Source organism: Marmota marmota, unplaced genomic scaffold (assembly GCF_001458135.2).
Source record: "Marmota marmota marmota unplaced genomic scaffold, marMar, whole genome shotgun sequence".
NCBI lineage: Eukaryota > Metazoa > Chordata > Mammalia > Rodentia > Sciuridae > Marmota > Marmota marmota.
The window spans coordinates 12390937-12410961 of record NW_025999999.1 but is presented as its reverse complement, the minus strand read 5'-3'; the positions used below and the strand labels follow the sequence as shown (position 1 = coordinate 12410961).

The 20025-nt window shown below is 38.3% G+C and overlaps 1 long non-coding RNA gene across 4 annotated transcripts in view; it reads left to right on the top strand.

The window, feature by feature from the left end:
• Positions 1-20025, top strand: part of LOC107149875 — a 528547-nt gene that overhangs the window by 427565 nt on the left and 80957 nt on the right. For all 4 annotated transcript variants that reach the window (XR_007349161.1, XR_007349163.1, XR_007349165.1 and 1 more), the window contains exon 16: positions 19805-19865. This is a non-coding gene — a long non-coding RNA (uncharacterized LOC107149875). The remainder of the gene's footprint in view (positions 1-19804; positions 19866-20025) is intronic.

Here is a 20025-nt window from a genome sequence, read left to right as displayed (position 1 = left end):
ATTTTTTCTCAATTGTGATTGGTAAAAACCAATAATTTATGCATTCTTTACTCCATCTTTTCTGATTTCAAGATACATTGCAAAGCTACTAAAACAACATAGTACTGGTATAAAAACAGAACACAGACCAATGGATCAGAATAGAGAACCAGAAATAAATCCACACATTTGTGGACAACTGTTCCTTAGCAAAGGTGCCAAGAACACACAGTGGTGCAAGGACAGTCTCTTCAGTAAGTGGTGTTGCCTAAAGTGGAATAGCCACATGCAGAAGAAATGAGATTATATCCTTATCTCACATCACAAACAAAAGTCGAGGTGAAATGGATTAAAAACCTACATAGAAGACATGAAACCGTAAAACTACTAGAAGAAAACAAACAAGAATTTCTCAACTTGGGTCTAGCCAATGACTTTTTTATATGACACTAAAAAACACAAGCAAAGGCAACAAAACAAAAGTAGACATGTGGGGTTGCATTAAACTAAAAAGCTTCACACAGAAAAGGAAACAAGAAAGTGAAAATGACTTTTAGAAAGGTAAAAACTATCAGCAAACTATCTATCTGATAAGGGGCTAATAGTGAAAATACACAAGGAACTCATATAACTCAATAGCAAAAACAAAAATAAGCAACCTGATTTAAAGATGGGCAAAGGAGCTGAAGAGATATTTCTGAAAGCAAAACATACAAATGGCCAAAAGTATATGAAAATGTGTTCAATATCGCTAAGCATCAGAAAAATGCAAATCAAAACCACAATGAGATGTCACCTAACACTTGTTCTGTGGACTTTAGAAAAAGAGAGAATGCAAGAAATGTTAGAATATGAAGAAAGTGAATCATTTGATACATCATAATTGATAGCATAAAGTTCTTCCTGCACTCCCTGTTGATATAACAATTTTAATAAACATTTCTAAAAAAAAAAATAGAACTACCATGTAACCCAGCACCCAGCAACCCCACTTCTGGGCATATATCTAAAGGAGATAAAATAAATATGTTGAAGATATTATTTGGACTCTATTGTTGTTCATCAAAGCATTATTCACAATAACCAAGATATGGAATCAACTTACATGTCCACCAATGGATTAATGAATATAAATAATGTAGTATTTACCTACAATGACATTTGTCACCCATAAAATAGAAAGGTATCTTGCCATTTGTTCAAACATGGACAAATGTGAAAGGGATAATGCAAAGTGAAATTAACCAGTCACAGAAAGATAACTATTGCAGGATCTCACTCATGCACCTATGTGAGGTATTTAAAATAGTGAGATGTATAGAAACAGGAGAATGGGTAGGGAACTGTGTCTGGGGGGTGGTGAGGAGGAGCTATTGGTCAAAGGATATGATGTTTCCAAAAGGTGAACAAGTTTTCAACTATATTCATCTGATGTGAATATAGTTAGAAGTACTCTATTAAATGCTTAAAATCGAGGATAGATTTCACCAGACACATTCGCAAAAAAAAGGTTAGGGATATACTAACTGACTTGAATGTGGTGATCATTTCATGTGAGTACATGTATCAAAACATCAACATGTACACCTTGATATATATACAATCCTTTTTTCAGTTATACCTTAATAAACTTTAAAGAAAATAACCATGAAATCTCAATGTTTATAAACATATCTACTTTTTTTGGAGTGGGGTGTATCGGGCATTAAACTCAGAGGCACTGGACCACTGAGGCACACCCTCAGCCCTATTTTGTGTTTTATTTAGACACAGGGTCTCACTGAGTTGCTTAGAATCTCCTTTTTGCTGAGGCTGGCTTTGAACTTGTGATCCTCCTCAGCCTCCCGATATTTTTATTATTTTATTTTTTTCTAAATAATCAAATTACAAGTAATACAATCTTAAGAATGTCTTCATTTTTCCTTTATTTTTCTTACTTTCTTTTTTCCTCTTTCTTTTACTGAATAATCTTAGCAGAAAGAAGGTGGCCCTGGAACTCTATAATAGCAAGGCATGTTTGCAATTCTGTTTTCTCTGGATTACACATACACAACTCTATATAATCTGGTAACATCTCTTTGAGACCAGGACATGGAATATGTCAACTGGTCTCCACTTCACTTTCCACCTTCGGATGCAAGCGCCACACTTTACCCGCTTTCCCACTAGCAAAGGGCTCTCTGCTCACTTGAACCCTGGAACTCGAATGCTCTGGAAAACATTTCCTCAGCATTCACTGCATATCAGGCTGTTTGCCAAGTTGATTTTACCTGCATTGTCTCTTTTAATGCAATTTGTACTACAATCTCATGAAGGTAAAGGTATTATTCATAGATGTGAAAAACTAAATGTCAGAAAGGAAATGAAAGTAGGCTCAAGTTTTACAAATGATGGCAGATAATGCAGGATGGACCTAGAATTTGAAGAACAGTTTATAAGACTCAGAATCAGCAATATTGTAAGACCTGATTTCTTCCCTTTTGAGTTTGGTGTGTGTGTGTGTGTGTGTTGTGTGTGAATGCATGTGTCTGAGTCTCTATTTGTGCCAGGCATGTGTGCTCATTGGTCTATACATGCACCTGAACAGGTGTTTTAGAATAAGACAAGATGATATTGTCTTTTCAAGAAATGTGGCCACTGATGGGAAAAAGAAGTGTCCTTCCAATAGTTTGAACATTTCTCAACACAAGGAGAGCAGTGCTTCTCCTTGATCTTTCCAGGGGAGGAATGGCCTCTCATTTCATTTTTTTATAGGGACATCTATCTCCATGCCACGGTTTATGAGCAACACTCTGCCGGCAGGCAGGAGTGGTGGCACACTGTAATTAATACACTTCTCGCCCCCACAGCTCCGAGAGTGAGAAATGAAAGGGCATGAAAGGGAGTGCAGTTACATTGCACCAAGGGACCACATAAAATGCTACCTTTTGGCTCAACACATTGCTCCCTTCAAAGAGTCCTGGTCATGAGTTTCCATCTCAACAGGACAGGACAGGGTTTATTGCTGGCTGAGACCCAATCAGAGATTCCTTCACAGTTGGTCGGCAAGACATGGTAGGAGTTATTAGTTAAAACTTAACTGAAAGCTAAATGTTGAGTCGGAGGCCTTTCCTCATTTTCTCCATGTTACATGGAAGGCAGACAAAGGCAGGGAAACAAGATGAACTGTCATTTGAATTTAAAGTTGAGTGTGAGTTCCAGTGTTTCCCTATAGCAGTGCAAAGCAGGGTTAAGTTACTTAACTTTTCTGGGGCTCAGTTCTCACATCCCACTTGCAGTCATGATTTATGTCCCCTAATGTTTGGAGGAAGGGTAAGTCAGTTAAGAAGAGTATAACAGAGTATCTGGCACATAGTCAATTCTGTGGGCTGATGATCATGTCACCTGAAAGCAATTAAATCTCCCCCATTATCTTTCCATGTGTAATTTGCAAAGCACATTTGCACCATGTCACCTCATCCTGGCAACAATCAATTAAGGTAGGCATGCACCCTTGTTTCCATTTGCACACATTTCACAGGTTGAATGGCTGGTTTTATTAGATCCAGTCCAGTGCTCTTTCCATCACGACAGCAGTCACCTAAGAGGACTCTCCTAGCCCTTGAACATGCTAGATGGGTCTGTGAGGGACGTCATCAAAATACAGGCCCACTGCTCTGCTTCAGTAGAACAGATGGTCCCAAGGAATGACTCCTTGCAGACAAGAAGCCTTGCAGCAGCCCTTCAGTCTGCAAGAAGGATGCTGTACAAAACCTCAATCTTATTTCACTTCCTTGAGAAATTCTAGAGTGCTGGTGTTATTGATTTTTCTATTTCTTAAAAAAATATATATGACAGCATTTTCTCTGTACAATATGCAATTCAATGATCTCTCTTCCTCTAAGAAAGAGGAAAATAAATTATGGACACGGTCGGTGCAACTCATAGGTTTGAATTTGATTTTTGATCCAGAAGGTCATGGGCTAGGAAATGCCACATTATGAATTCATGTGCACCCAAAAAGGTAGAGAAAAAGGGCTTAGAGACTCCAAGGAGGGATAGTTCTATAGTTAAATGCAGATACCCTTTCCCTAGGTCCCTATCACTCTTTGACATTACTTTAGAAATAACAAAAGGAAGAAAATAATTGAGGTTTTTTTTTTCTCTTTTCTGTCTCTCTTAAACTGAGTGAGGGGTGGGAGGCAGAACTGGGAGACAAGGGGAATATGAGAAACTCATATTTTTCTGTCATTTTGTGTCATCGTTATAGTCTTGAGCTTTACATTCTATGTTGCCAACTTGGAAGACTCACTACAGAGTAGTCTTATTTACTTTTTAATCAGAAAAACATAACCATCTACCCAGCTTTAGTTGGCTAAAACTAACTAAAGCTTGTTATGAAAACATCTGGTCCAAGCTAACCATCCTATAAGCCTGGAGAACTGGCCTCTTTCAATGAGTTTAGCTAGGTGCACAGTCACGGAGCCAGGAGGAAGGGAGACACTGAGTAGAACCCTGTTCCTCTGCATTCATCCAACATTATTAATTTAAAATTCATCTAAGCATTTGCTGAGCATCAACTCCCAGAAATCCCATCATTACCGTATTCTAGGATAGTGAGGTAAAATATGTGTTTCTAGAGAAACAGAATCTCAGCACAAGCAAGAGCTGCTTTCTACCAATGGGACCTGAGGAAAGCGTGTGACTAGACCATCCCCAGAGATGGGAAAGCAGCAAGAGGTGTATGGAGGTCAGGTGGTGAGTGGACAGCACCCTCCATGTCATGAAATTATTCTACATTGAGGTGCTCTGTCTGGAATGTGGCCGCCAAGTGCTGAGAAGTACTCAGAAGTCCACATCAACCCTAAATGCTGGATGGGCAACAGGAACCATTCACATCTTCAATGAAAGAAAATTATACCATCCAAACTACAAGAGCTTAACAGTCTTCCAGCACAAGAGCCTTATCTGGAGGTTAGATCTGACATCCACAGAGGAAAGGCAATTTTATCTATGTCACCACATTTTGTAGCAGCAGGTGTAAATAACATGTCCTAAGTCCATGCATGCTTGATGCTCTTTTCCATCAATGCAAATGAAGAGGAAGCCCTGAGAAGAGATGGTATTAGCTGTGTCTTTCAACCATACAAGCTTCACCTCTCCATTGCTTCTTAAATGAAATAGCTGGATGATGTCCTGACTTGGTGGTCTTGAGTCATCAATCAGGATCAAGGAAGCTCTAAGAAATCAGGGCTTTTCTTCTTCCCAAGAAACTTTCTCTCCTTTCTCTAGGATACTTTCCCAGACAGGCCATACAGAGCCCTAACAGGACTATGGACTCACTACTTAGCTCTTTCCTCACTCCAGCCCAAGAAGTGATCATTGCTCTGAGCTCCCACCCAATCTTTAGCAGCTCCTGAGGCTGAAGAAGCAGTATTTATTCAATGTTACAGGTTCACAAAAGAAACTGCCAAAGGAGCAAGGGTTGGACAAGAAGGCCTGGAAATTATAACTTCTTTTGAGGTCTTTTGTACACACCATAATTTTGGTAGTGTCCATTTTTTGACCCTTTGAATATGCAAATACTCCTCCAGCTCTTTAATGGAGTGGGAACTCAAAAGAAGTTTATATTGTTTCTCTCCAGGACAATAAGAATCAGAACAGGGTTTAAGCATCTTTTATCTATAACATGAGAAAGTATCCAATATGTTAACCATGGTTGTCAAGTAAACAATTTCAGGTGCTCACATTTTGGATATAAGAGGATGCAAAAGAGATAAGGTTCTCTGCACATTGAACTTATGCTGTTTCATAGATATTCACTGAGTAATTATCAATTATAAATATTATGTAGAAACACAGGGTAATTTGAGACAGAATCACAGAGATTACTAAGTTAGTTTGGGGAGGCAAAGATAGGTTCCTAGAAGAAGGAAGTCTGAAATTGAGAGCTGATAATTAAGTAGAAATTTAGCCAGGTGGCAGGCATCAGGTGGCGTGGAAGAATTCTGAGGTTGGGGTGTGCAGGTTCTCCAAGTAGAAATATTTTAGGTTTAATTTCACAATAAACTTGTAGTTTTTACCTTTTCAAAAAGAAAAAAAAAATTAAAGAACCATTAGCAAGTAGTTATTTTCATAATTATCTGTGGAAGATGGCTAGTGAGTGTTAACCTTCTTTTTTGTTTACATATTAAAACAATCCTCAACAGTTGTTTATCCAATTTNTGGGAACTGCCTCTCTAGTCTCACAACCTAACCTATAAATCTAAAAGCTTTTTGTTCTTAGAATACTCTAAAGACAGCAAAACTCCCCAATTTATAGATTCTAACTCTCCATTACATTTCTGAGGGCTTGTGAATTGCCCTGACCTTCCATTTTTGAAAGTAGATTTTCTCCTTAGCCTTCCACTGTACTGGATCAAACTCTTAATTACTATGTATTATTAAATCCTCTTAAAGATGTGGGAAAATGTGTGTCCTGTAATTTCATCAAGCTTGTAAAACTATGTTTATTCACAGGTAGAAAGGGCAGAGTGTCTTTCATCTACTACATAAAACCACCATCAAATAACAGGAAATGCTACACTGCTCCCTTCAGTGCATGGAAACTGCTTGAAATGTCCTCCATAGTACTAAGGAATTTGAAAATAGATTTATATTACATTACTAACATTATATCAGTGGGAAAGTTTCCATGTACATGAATACAAAGACCTGCACTGCTAAACCTGAGAAACTAGTGAGGGGCAATGGTGGAATTAAAAAAAACAAAACAAAACACACATAGATATTGAGAGAAAGCTGGCATCAGGTGGAACACTGATGGAGAAAAGGATGACCCAGAGATGGAACAGGAAGTTTATTATATAGGGCCTCATAATCAGGAAGTTAATGACGATAGAGGCATTGTTGTTTGTGTCCTGGAAACTTACAGGGATAGAAACATTCTTGTAGCTATTTCACTATTGCAATGCTAGGAGCTTACTATGGCACTAAGAAAGCACATTGTCCTAAGTTTCTACTAAACTAAAGCCAAAAAACAAAAGCAAAAAAAAATAAATGAATAAATAAAAATAAAAAACCTACAATATTCAAAGACCACAACCACCAGTCACTAGCCACCAACCACCAACCACCAACAAACGTGCTAACTATCTGGGAGTCTGATAGGTTACAACCAAGAGCTTCCTGTACTTATTGACAAAACACCAGATGCAGTCATGCTTTTATATACCTGCAGTTTGAAATTCCCTCACAAGCCTGTTATCCCAGCGATTCGGGAGGCTGAGACAGGAGGATCATGAGTTCAAAGCCAGCCTCAGTACAGTGAGATCCTGTCCCTAAATAAAATACAATGAAGGGCTGGGCTGGGGATGTGGTTCAGGGGTTGAGTGCCCCTGAATTCAATCCCTGATACCAAAAAAACAACAACAAAAAAAAAAAACAAAAAACAAACAAACCTCACAATGTCACAATGGCTCTTTGTGAGGTCAGAGCCAGATAACCACCCAGTGGTTATCTCATTATGGGCCTCCAGGGCCTTTCTCACTTTCATAATAAGAATAAGAAAGAACTCTGAAAGGGCTTTTGTTTCAGTGGGTTTTGGAGACTGATATTTTCTTGTTTAGAATTTAAAATCTGTAGGATACTTCAATGGTCTTTTCATTTTGAGTCTGAAAATCTGTAATCACTTTGTGGCTTTGAAAAATCTCATCACATCTACACTCAAGTTTCTGCTTCTTTATTGCTCTGAACTGAGCAGCTTTCCTCCCCTGGGCCCTTATCCCATGATGGACTACCTGTCCTTGGGCAGAGCAATGGAGTCAGTCATCTAGGAACCACAGCGCATAATAAATAAGAGCCCAGTGAGTTGGCCCCCACTAGATGTGCCCTGTGTGAGGGGAGTGGTCCATGTTGCATTGAAGAACATTAGATAGGAACTAAGATCTTGATAAAGGCAGAAAGATCCCTGGTAAAGCAAATTCATGACAATTATAAAAGCTAGCGCTACTTTTCTTTTCTACAAGGGTGAGAGAATAGCGTATCAGAAGACCCCAATTTTATTTCATGGTATTGAATAAATGCCATATGTAACACGGTAACATGAGTAACTGAGGAAGAAGGGTTGGAGAGCCATGTCTGTGCATTGCTATGGATTCAGGCCAGAGTAGCATCTATTTCTCATGTTAAATGAAACTTCTGTGAGAATCTCTTTCTTAGCCTTACCAGGCTTCTTTAGAAAACAAGGTGTGTGGGTGCCAAGACCTTGAGTCAGGGCTCAGAGACCTTGGGACTTGAGATCCACTGGCACTTGGGAGTTGAAGAAGTCACAGTGTAGGATGACAGAATTCTAATGGCACCCTATATCCTGTCCAGCAGGACATCAAAGCAACTCAGAGTAAACCAGAGCTGTATCCTGGTTCCGCTGGTGTACACACCTGGGACTGAGTACCAGAGGTGGTGCATCCTGCCTGCCCTGCCAGAAACTGGTGAGCCTGAGTATCCTGTAGGCTGTCAGCTGTAGCCAGTCAGCATCTGGATTCACATCACCTCATCCACTGGCCCCAAATGTCCTACCATGTAAGAAGAAAAGGATGAAACAAGCATCTCCCCTCCCATAGTGTCACCCAGCAGCAGCTGGGAGATCCAGTTGCAGTCTTCTTAAAAGGTGTTCATTTCTCAGGATACAGCAGGACCTTCAACTAAGCTTCATAATAATCTTTGTACTTTTTTGAGCCCTTATTATGTCTTACACACTAGAAAGGATATGCATTCTCTATTTGAAACAACATAACAATCCCAAACTTAAGTATCAAGTATCCCAAACATTAGTACTGCTAAATATTATTCATTGGTTTTATACAGTGACAAATAAGTTTGAAAAATGCTGATCATCAATTCAGTGATATAAATGGTAACTCTCCAAAAATGGAATCCATGTAAAATTTTCCAACCTTAGTCCTAGGGCAACTTGGAGTAACTGGGTATTTTAAGGAACACAAAATTAAAGCTTGAGGAGATGGTATTTAAGTGAGTCAACAGACAATATGGTGTCTTATGCGTGGTCTAAGAAACATTTGAAAATAGGTCGAGTTTAAGCCATCATGGTGGAACTCATGCCACTATCTTTGAAAATGGAAACTCATGATATACAGGGATGGCCAATGATTTCTTAAAGTAGCTCTGTTTATTCTCATAAGAGTGGCATTCTACTTTAAAACTCTCCAAAGAAGGTTGTGATGATATCATATGAGCAAGGAGCTTCATCTGCTTCTCACTCCAAGTCACATGTGCAAAGTAGAAAGATGCCAAACCACTGGGAGGTTCCCAGGCTGCCCCTCTGCTGTGTCCACGTTCTCCAAGAATTTGAAAGGCTCTTTCCAGAGTGCAACACTGCATGGGGCCAAGGACCAAAGCCACTAGGTATACTGATACCCCAGAACCCATACAAGCTACAACCCAAACCTTGTTCTGTTTTTCTAAATTTGCATCCTAAAGACACCCTTCTTTCCTTTTCTCCTTCTTATATCATCAAAATATTTCAGTCTGTTTTTGCAACATTTACACATCTTTTATACAACTTCATATTCATTTCACCCAATGGCTTTGAAGAACTTCCATTTATGATTAAAATATTTCACATCTTCTTAACTCTCTAGTGATTCTGATAAGATTAAAATTGACCATATGTTTAGGACTTGGGACAGATCAGAAAGGAACTTTCTTATCATAGTGTAAAGGTTACCTTAGTTAAATACAACACTATCCTAAAGCTGGGCCTTATTTTGAAAATGGTATAATCATGTTATTATAAGTTATTATGTATTCATTAAATTATATATTCATCAACATGTATGGGATGGTGGCAAGCCTGGGTCTGAGCATTATCCAACTTACATCTTAAGTTGAACCTTTAGCCCTCTCTGAGGGACCTACTACAGCTCATATTCACATTTGTGAAAGTGAAGCACAGGAGGTTAAATCAGGAATTGTAGCTCACACAGCCTGCCTTCCAGAGTCTCAGTGTTAACAAGAAACTCTCAACAAACAAACCTTTTACTAGTAAAATTGTCATTTGTATGACCATGGTCTTCATAAGCAAACAACATTCTCAACTGAAGTAGTAATTGGTCCATGCTAGGGCTGCTTTCTGACCAACTCTTCAGGACATCCTTGGAATCATTTCACTCTGGACAAAATTTTGTTAATGGAGCCAGATTATTATAAGACTAAAATTTTTAAAAATTGAACTATAAAACTTGGAGTTATTTTAAATGCTCCCATCCCCCAAAATTGTGATAGTAGAAGCAAATGTAACTCCATTTTGGTTTATGACTTCATCCTGTAAAACAACCATGACAAGTAGAAGAGTCATGACTGGGGCAAGATGTTCTTTTCCTATTGCTATAGAAATCTTTAAGAACATGGAACTACCTAATGGGACATTTGTTTCTGTAACTAGGGGTGACTGGGCTGTGATTGGTTAGGCTTCCCTCCACTTGACTGCACTGTCCCGTTTCTGTAACCTGGCTTGCTTGCATTGGCTAGACCCCCTGAACATTCCTTTTGCAGTTTTCAGGCTTATAAGGAGTGCCCTTGCAATTGTTCTGGTCAGCCGCCACCGGTGTGCTTCAATAAAGGCTTGATTCGATTATACGTGAGTGCCGCAGTCTGGCTGGGCACAATCAGGAGCCACTTGTCAAAAGAAACTAACTTTATTTTTAGAACCACACACGCCAAACAAAACAGCCTCTCAGGAAAAACCCTCAGAGCCTCAATTGCCACCACCGGCTTTCCACAAGCCTCTCTCTCCCACACAAGCTTCTCCCCCCCTCCCACAATCCTCCTGCTCTTGAGGCCGATTGGCTGGGTCACGTGGGCGGAGCCAAAAAAGTCCCCCAATGAGCAGCTCCGTGGTCTGAAAGGGCAGGGAAACAGCCCAATGAGCATCACCGCAGAGGAGCCAATCAGCTAGATGTTGCTGGGGCCGCTGTGAGCCAATCATCAGCCGGCAGCTGGAAGTTTGCTGGCAGCTGGAAGTTTGCTGGGGCCCCTTCGGCTATGGCTCTCAACAAGTGAGGAATGCAGGCAGGGAGGAAATCAGTCCTAGTATCAACCATGTGAGTAAGCTTGGAAGCATTTCCTTCTAAGGGTTTGAGGTGACCACAGCAACTGGCACAGCTGGATTATGGTATTATAAGAGACCTTTGATCATATACTCCCAGATAAGCTGCCCAAATTCTTGTCCCATAGTAACTGTGAAAAACTATCATGTTTTAAGATGCCTGCTTTGGAGATATTTGTTATGCAGCAATAGATATTTAGCACACCTTTACCTGCTAGGATCAGGACATGTTCTCTCTCATGTTTGTATGTCTTCTTGTTCATATTCTTGTCCTGAAATTCTCCTTATGATTATATTACCAAGGATTTTCCCAGCCAAGACAGATATTGAGTAAACCATGAATCATACATCTCAAGATGTATTGGCTTTTTCATACTTATAAAGTTTGAATCTAAGGTTGATTGATATGGAAACTTCCAGTTATTCAGTAACCATACCTTAACACTGATTGATGCCTCCTATTACAAGGCCGTTAGGGGTTTTCAGCCTAGGGCTCACTTTGGGCTAAAGAAGATGAACTGAGAAGTTTGGAAGCCAATTCCAGGGAAAGAGCTAAAGCTGTTGCCATGTAAATCTTTTCAATATACGCTTTTCTACTGTTTAGTTCCCGATGACCTCCCCTTGAGAATCTCCTTGGGTATTACATGGTTCCTATGAGCTTATTTCACTGGCTTCCTTTTCCAAAAAAGATCTTTAAAAAAGAGGACACTCGTCTCCTGGCCGCCTGTGCTGGCCGTTATGTTAACAACTCAGGAGATCTAACTAAGGACATCTTCCTTCCCTTGGGTGTTCAAGCTCCTCCTTCTGCCTCTACCTTCAACTTGCCTAAGGGGAAAATTTTACTGCCAAGTATATTTTAAGAGATCCTTAAAAACCCACACCCAGCAACATGTTCTGGCAGAAATAAAGACAAGAATGAGGATAGGCTATTTCTAGGCAAAAAATACAAGAAATCTGTGCATCAAAGAAAAACCAAGCTAAGAAGAAGCTTCCCCATTCACTCAAAGTCCTAGGGGTTAACATCCCAAGAGTTTTGTTCTCTTGATGTTTGTTTATCCTAGCATTTTAACTTTGGAATATTTCAAACTCATTTAGAAAGAGGAGAATTATGTGATTAACTCCTATGTATCTTATTTTGCTCTTAACAGTTTTTCAACTCATTTATACTTCTTACCCTGAATTACTCCCACCTGCAACACACCAAGTCGACCATATTTGATACGTTTCTGAGAAAACATACCCTCAGTCTGAGAAGAGTTATAGAATACCTTTTAATAGCGTTTCTTCTTTCCTTGGACTAATATCTGAGGCAAATCTATAGTTACTGAGGCAATACGACTTTGTTGGGGTCTTTGGTTTGTTAAGCATTATTTTATGGAAACTTTGCAAAGATATCCTGATAGGAATGTAGAAACTCCTCTGTTTAAATAAGGTCACTTGCTGAAGGTCTTGGGGCTGGTAAGAGGGCTAGCCCATGATTGGAAGGGAGTTCCTTCAGAAAACTTCAATCAACAATTATTCTGTTCCTTCAAGTGAGTTATGTTTTCTTCTTTCCTAAAGTGGATTTGTTGCTGTCTTCCATGCGAAAGGAAGCAATCCAAGTCCTATTTTTTTTTTTTCCCTCTCTTTGCTGAAGTAGGAAAGTGAAATGCCCCGGGGTCTGCAGTGCTCATGCTGAATGTACTTTATGATTAACAGACATCGGTCAGCTCAGAATGTCCAACTGGGATGACGGGGGACAGAAATAGCAGAACAACAGTTCATTCCAGCGCCAATCAGAATAAGAGCAAATGGATCAATGTTTACCAAATGAAACTTGTCTACAACAGCACTTATTTCCTCAGTCCCACAGGTATTATAAATTGGAACAGGAAATGAAACACTATTAAAATAAATGACCCAATTGTGCTCTTTAAACAACTTTCGGCACTTTGATAAAAAGGAAACTCATCACCCCTCTTCTTTTATTTTCCCTAAGTTCAAACTCACATATCTTTCTCTGTACATCAGCACTAAAGGGGGATAATGGCTGCCAAAGCTTAGATTTTGCAACTTGAAAAGAAATAGAAGTTTAAAAAGAAAGAAACATAAATAAATAAAAAAGGAAGGATGGTCACTATATATATGTGGGTGCCACACTCAAGATAGTTTTTTTTTTTTTTTGTAGTCCCTGGAGGAAAGTTGAAAATGAAGTTATAAAAAACACCCAAGTGTTTAACTCATTGTGTTGAATATATTTTAATTTATTGTGCTGAATAAAAATTAATTTGAGTTTTCAGAAGATTTTCTTCCCATTTCCTCATGAGATTTACAGAGGATTTTCCTGCTTCTATTAGTTTGATTCTCTCATGTTCCAAGGAAGCTTCTGGCCAAAGAAGAAGTAGAGAAAGATAATGGCAGGGTTAAAACGGGGGGGGGGGATCTCTTTATTTCTTTTTTCTCTTTTTTATTGTTAGTTCTTATTTGTGTCTAGAGTTTTGATTGCTATGCAGTTTTACAGAGTTGGAGGCTTTATACAGGAGTTTTTATACAGTGTGGAATAGGGATTATTAGAGTAGGTGTTTTTGTTTGTTTGTTTGTTTTATTTTGGCTTTTTTATTAGTTGCTCAAAACATTACAATGATCTTGACATATCATATATTTGATTCAAATGGGGTATGAATTCTTATTTTCCCACGTGTACAGATTGCAGGATCATTTTGGTTATACAGCACATTTATATATACTGCCATATTAGTGTCTATTGTATTCTGATGCCCTTCCTATCCCCCCATCCCCTCCCCTCCCCTCCCATCACCTCTCTCTACCCCATCTACTGTAACACATTTCTCTCTCTGTTTTTTTCCTTCCCCCTCACACCATCTTATATGTAATTTTGTATAACAATGAGGGCCTCCTTCCATCTTCCGTGCAATTCCCCTTCTCTGTCCCATTCCCTCCCACCTCTCGTCCCTGTTTAATGATAATCTTCTTCTCCTACACTTGCTCCCTGTTTTGAGTTGCCCAAAATATATGGAGAGAGGTGGGGTTGGCTCAGTGGTAAAGTGCTTAACTAGCAAGTGAGGCACTGGGTTCCATCCTTAGCACCACATAAAAATAAGTGAAATAAAGATGTTGTGTCTATCTACAACTAAAAAAAAAAAGTAGAAGCAGTCTTTATAAAATATGTATATATGTATATGCATGTTTGTGTGTGTGTGTGTGTGTGTGTGTGTGTGTGTATATATATATATATATATATATATATATATATATATAGAGAGAGAGAGAGAGAGAGAGAGAGAGATTAGCTTATTTAGTAATTACTTTTGCATGTCTGGAGTATGTATTTTTCTGTGGCTGCATGAAGGTGTTCTGGACCAGAACCACATGGGTCACAACTTTCATCAGCAGTGTGTAGTGGTCCTGACCCTTCATTTCTAGAAGGAATTCCATTTCTCCTCTGCTTTTTTCCCTCTTGTGCTGATTTTCCCTGGTAATAAAAAGAGTTGATTTACATGCTTATTCAGTGTATGGAAAAATCTTGAATACGCTAAAAGTAAAATTTCCAAAAAGTGACTTAAGTATTTAAAGAAGGACTAGCAGTTTTGAAAGACTTTGGCTTCCATTTTTGAAGCTGTGCATGAGTTTCCTGCAGTCAAGCTCTCATATTTTTTTTTTCTCCGAATTGGAATCTCCCTAAGAATTCCCCAAACAGCCCTTTCCCCAGAACCTGATTGGTTTGTTCCCATGAGAGGACTAGGATCTACTCAAGAGGTCAAGAGGTGATGGCTATTTAGCAGAGTATTTGACATCTTGTTTCGTTCTTTTTTTCTTCTTTTCCCTGAGCAGTTGTTAACCTTGGAAGAGAGTTCAACAGAAATATTTGTCACTGAGGCAGAAAGCAGGGAATGCTACTGCATCATAGTAGTCTTATTTTATGTTTGATTGACACTTAAAAATTGTACATATTTATAGAGTAAAATAAGATGTTTTGATTCATGAATGCATTGTGTAATGAACAAATCAAGGCAATTAGCATACCTGTCACCTTAAACATTTACCATTTCTTTATATGGAGAACATTCAAAATCCTCTCTTCTACTATTCATATGTATATAACACATTACTATTAAGTGTATTTACCCTCCTGTTGGTTAATGCATCAGAGATTACTCCTGTCTAACCACAACACAATACTTGTTGACCAACCTCTTCCCATTCTCCCTTCTCCCTCCCTATTGCCCTGGTTTGGTAGCCATTATTCTAGTCAACACCTATGAGCTCCACATTTTTAAGCTCCCACATGTGAGTGAACTCATGCAGTATCTGTCTTTCCATTTCTGGCTTATTTCATTCAGCATAATGTCTTCCAATGTATCTGTCTATGCTTTTTCAAATAACAAGATTTCATTCTTTTTCCTGTGTGAATATTTTTTCATTTTATCTATCTATCTATCTATCTATCTAATATATACACACATATACATTATATATGCATACATTATACTAATATTTACATATATATCTCATAATATTATATATATATATATATATATATATATATATATATATATATCACATTGTTTTATTCATTCATTAGTTGATGGGTATTTAGTTTGATTCAATAACTTGACTATTGTGAATAGTGTGGCAGTAAATATGGGAGTTCATCTTCAACATATTGATTTCATTTCTTTTATTGGGAGCCAGAATCTCTGTTTTGCTAGGTGATTGCAATAAAGCCACCTAGCACAATATCTTTATTAATTTATGCTAGCACAGACACTTAGTTACCATATGTGTTTGAGTATGATCCTCATAAATCTTAAACTCCTATTGTTTTAAGAATGTGGTAGGAGCTAGGTGCAGTGGTGCATGCCTATAAACCCAGCAACTGAGGCTGAGTCAGAAGGATCATGAGTTCAAAGCCAGCCTCAGCAATGTGAGGTGCTTAGCAACTTAGTGAGACCTTATCTCTATATAAAAGACAAAAATAGGGCTGGGGATGTAGTTCAGTGGTTTAGTATCTCTGAGTTACCTGAATTCCATCTCTAGTACCAAAAAATTAATTAATTAATTAATTAATTAATAAAGAATGTGGTCGGTTTAAGAGAAAACATATTGACTACTAAGTGGCAGCCATTTGTCCAAATGTGAGCTCAGTGTGGTAAAGAAACACATACAACAGTCAGGGGTTGGAAAGGTGGCTTAAAAATTAAAACAAAATCCTTTCCCCAAACTTTCACCTAACTGCCATGGATCCAGCTGTTTAGGAACTTTATCCAAAAGTCCCTGTTCATTAGATTATTCTATATTTTATTGCAGACTTTGCTATAGACCTGAATGAACTTCAGCACTCTAATTTTCTCACTTATCAAAATCCTATCACTGTCCAGCTATTTCAATTTGAAGGAATATACAAAAAATATCCCTTTATGTTTTGAATCCATCAGATTTCAGCTGGGTCTGAGTGTGCCAGTCTGGGCCTGGCAAGCCAGTGGGAAGCCTAAGACTAGGAGCATTTTCCTGGGGGCAGCCCAGGTTGGAGAAATTGGAGAGAACCCAGATCTCTCCCAATCAGCGAGTCCTGAAGTGTGCACAGACAGAGGGGGCCAGGCTTCAGCAGGTGGAAAGGCTGGAAGAGGGTCTGAGACATCTTATTATTAGCTTGCCCAGCCAACAAGTCTACCACCCATACTGGAGCTACCATCGCACCTCAGACACCTACCTTACCTATCAGCAGAGAAGGGAAGCTGAGAAACATTTGGACACTAATGGAAATACTTGTTGAATTTTCCATTGAGACTTTCTTTCCTTTTTCAGCTTTTCTCTTATTTTAAGAGTTCCAATTTGTCAAAGCTCAATTTCTCTAAATAGGTGTTTGTGGTTTTTGTTTATTTCTTTGTCTAGAATATAGATAAGTTATGAATCAGAGTTGGCGCATGAAATTGTCTGAAGAAGAATCTTGTGAGAAAGCACACAGGTTACCTCTAGGCTTTAAGCTGACTTTATGCTGTTTGGCTAAAAATAAATAAATAAATAAAAGCTTGCCCTTTAAGATTATTTATCTCTGACATAATATGGTGATGATACACTGATTTGTTAGAAAAATAGGCACCTCTTTGCTGATAATGTGATTGATTTTCTTAATAAAATCACATGGTAATGTGCTGATACCCTTAGCGTGTTACTATTTTTGCAAGACACAATTTGCCCAAGGACAGGCTGTGGTCCCATAACTTGGTATGTGCTTATAGAATGATAATGAGTTGGCACTTCTATTACTACTTCTTCATGTCCTGCTTCTGTGAGTGGGGTGGTACTGAACAGTTGGGATATTATAGGTGCTGCTCAAATATGTTTATGTACCACAAAGTGCCTGGAGGTTATGATGGTCTTGGAATATATATATATATATATATATATGTGTGTGTGTGTGTGTGAAATATATATTTACACATATATCCATATCCATATATGCATATACATATGTTTGTGTATATATTACATAGTAATATTTATACATTGTATATAATATTTCAGATTATACCAGGTACCATTTTATAATACACACAAAAAATAGCAAGCTGGATTAAATTTGGAGGATTAAAGGCTTATAAAAGAAAGACTTTAGGTTGAAAAAACAGAATTCATTAACTTAGCTTCTTGATGACATTTGGGTAAAGTGCCATTTTTAAATGTTACCAGCAGAAATATTTTAGTCAATTTTCTTCATGAATGGAAGTGGCTGATCTCCTCCCTGCTAATAGGCAAGGTGCATATGTCTGTGTTTGTTTTAACCAGGACCCCCATTTCCACCACAGGAAGAATCCAAAGGCTATGATTGTCACCAAGGCTGTTTATAATGAATCCTTTTCTTCCTGTTCTTCTGGGGACATTGTAGTACTTCACTAAAATTTAAGTGTAGCTTTTGAGCCAAACAGTACATGTATATATGTGTGTGTGCGCCTGCATGCCGGTGTGTGTGCAGAGGAGGTTCTGCCTCTTGGGCCTCTCACTAAAACTGACTTCGAGTAGAGCTCCCAGCTAATAGACACACTATGAAATAGAAAAAAGCCTTTCAAGCCACTGAGATTTGAGTGACTTCTCAAATGTCACTGTTTGCTAGAATCACTTACAGAATTTTTAAAATAAATTATTGGTTCCATGACCAGAGATTCTCAATTAGCAGGCGGAGGTAGGGGCTGAGAAATTGAATCTCTAGCAATCTGTCAGGTGATGCCAATATCACTAGCACAGAGTCACAAAGTCCAGGCTCTAAAGTGCAACAGCCCTAGATTATCCTGGGGTGTGTGTGTGTGTGTGTGTGTGTGTGAGAGAGAGAGAGAGAGAGAGAGAGAGAGAGCTGTAAATAACAAATATGTATTGGTCATTAATTGGTCATTATTATATAGCGGGTATTGTGATTCTTCACAAGAACCATAAAATTATATGCACTAATATCCTTTATTTTACAGATAGAATACCTGAGATTTAAAGAGTTTAAAACTATTTTTCATGGTGTTTCAGGTAGTAATCAGTGAAGCTGAATGTAAGTTAAAGGCGATCTGCTATTAAAGTCTATGCTTTTATAACTTTCTTTTTCTATTATTCAGACTGTATGGGTGATGTTTGATCACCTAAATGATGCTAGCTATCAAAGTACTATGTTCTGGAAACATATCCTCATTTAATAAGATTACATTGACTTACTTCTGTGTCAGGATCATCCAGGTGTGGAAGAAGCCACAAAACTAAATGAAGCACAAAAGCTTACATATGGATCTGCAGTCTATCAGAATGAGCATCTCCAAAGCAAGGCAGGCTATAAATGGCATAGAAGAAGAATAAACAAAGGGCAAGCAGAGTTTAGAAAAGGGAGAGATTCCTTCAGGAGAATGAAATAGAATTTGTGAAATGGGCTATAAAAAGTCAGTCTTTAGAGTAAAATGAGAAGGAAAGAGTACAGTCAGAATATTGAGCTGAAAGCCACCACTGAGCAGATTGGTTTGATCCATATTTTTTAATTGAAAAATATCCTTGGAGCATATTAATCCTTCTAAAGGTTAAATAATGGATGCATTGAATTCTACCAGAAGGATTAATTGAGGTGATGCTAGAGGGATGATGAGGAATTGAAAGTATTATGTAAATTTCCTGCTAGGTCATTTTCCTATGAGATAGCTAAATTTTATGGCAGTAACAGTATCACATTCCTGATGACATTTCTAAGTAAATTTGTTAAATCCTTACTCAAGTTACTTTGTACTCTGCAGATATAATAGCTCATATCCTCAGAGAGTTGCACACTATTGGAAGTGGACCCTATGGATTATGATTTAAAATGTGTTTTGACCTTGGGTCAGTTTTAGAGAAGGAGCTTAGGTACCCCACACAGGAAAGGAATTAAATTTTCTCCTGAAGAAGGATCTTCCAGCAACTTGTGTCTTCCAGAAAATAACTGGCGCTTGGTAAAGAGCTAACACTTGCCAGGAATAAATGTAAGAGAGCTATTTTCTTGATGCTTTCTTCACACAAACATGTCACAGTGAAGTCAACGTGTAAGCTGCCCCATAAATTTGATTGGACTTTGAATCTCACTTCAGAGAATCACTTGCTTGGGGCATGTCCAAAATGTTGCTTTGAAACTGCCAATAAAGCCGCTAGTTGGCCATCTATAGAGATGCTACTGTGAGGTACTAAGAATGACTTTTTTTTTTCTTTAAATCTTCTCTACAGGATTCCTCTATGCACTTCGACAACATCGCAATACCTATAAGTGAAGACTATGTGAAAGCAGGTAAATTTCATTCACCAGAGCCTGAACAACCACTCTAGTGAGCTCTCTGCAGACTCTAGAAATCTAATGCATAAATGGCATTGACTCTGCACTCAAACTAACTGGTTTTAGGATTTACATCTCTATCTCTCACTATGAGCAAGAAGAATGTTATTGCTGA